Consider the following 1,092-nt stretch of genomic DNA (forward strand, 5'->3'; position numbering starts at 1 on the left):
TACATGGGGAACAGTACTTGGATCACTTCACCCTCCCACACCAAATTATTTGCCTTTGTGAATTCCTACTCTTCATCAATAAATAACTTACCAGAAATTAATGTGTGTCAAGAAGAGATCTAGAGACAAATGCAAGACAAAAAAGGATTCAGTTTTCAATATCCTATGTGAGGAACTGTACTGTTGTAGCTTGGTACTGATCAGAAAAGGTATAGGTGGAAGCAGGATCTAGAAATATAACAATATAAGGTATCAGGTTTATGTCCCCTAATGAAGAAATAGACAAGGCCAGCAAAGACAAAAGAGTAATTCATTTTCCTTTCTCTTCCACAATTTTTTACCCTAGATTTTGCTTCATTTAAAAATAGATGAGAGAAAATTAGGGTTGAGATTGAATAGTGGTAGATTAAGGGTTTTCCATAACATGGTAATAAGATTTTGGGCAACCTACCTTCTTTAGCTTTACTTTGCAGCTCCACTCTATTCCAGGCCTGTACTTATGGCAGAATAGATACAGAGACCTAGCAAACACTTCAAGGTTCTTCTGAACAGATGTATTGCCTTGAGCATATGAAGGACTTTTCCAGGCAGATGAATTCTCTCTTGGGTTTTTATTGCAGTTATGGAATTCACCAGGTGGTCTTCAGGTGACAAGACTACAGGGGAAAATACTGGTAATCCATGAGCAACCTTCTCTGCCCTGATGCCCAAATCTATACCTGAGCATTATTATTCTCTTAAGCCCCACCTTTTCCCAGGTAAATTCATGGCATGTTTACGAAGAAAGAACTTAACTGAGAATGAAGAAATAGCTTTAGTCCAGACTGAGAAGAGGAAATGACTTGAAAGAGATGGAGTGTTGTTAGAAGTGATGCTGACAAGGATTAAGAGTGTTAAGGCTAAACTGGAGGCAGCTGAGAATAAACTGCTAAGTAAATCATAGGCATCTTTGGAATGCTATCTAACTTACAAATGACACAGAGAGAGAGTTTTTCCTTAGAAGGTTTCAGCATTAATCTCCTCTACTACCTCAAATGACATAGACCTACTCTCTCTCTCTCTCTCTCTCTCTCTCTCTCTCTCTCTCTCTCT

Source organism: Gracilinanus agilis, chromosome 5 (genome assembly GCF_016433145.1).
Source record: "Gracilinanus agilis isolate LMUSP501 chromosome 5, AgileGrace, whole genome shotgun sequence".
In the NCBI taxonomy this organism is placed as follows: Eukaryota; Metazoa; Chordata; class Mammalia; order Didelphimorphia; family Didelphidae; genus Gracilinanus; species Gracilinanus agilis.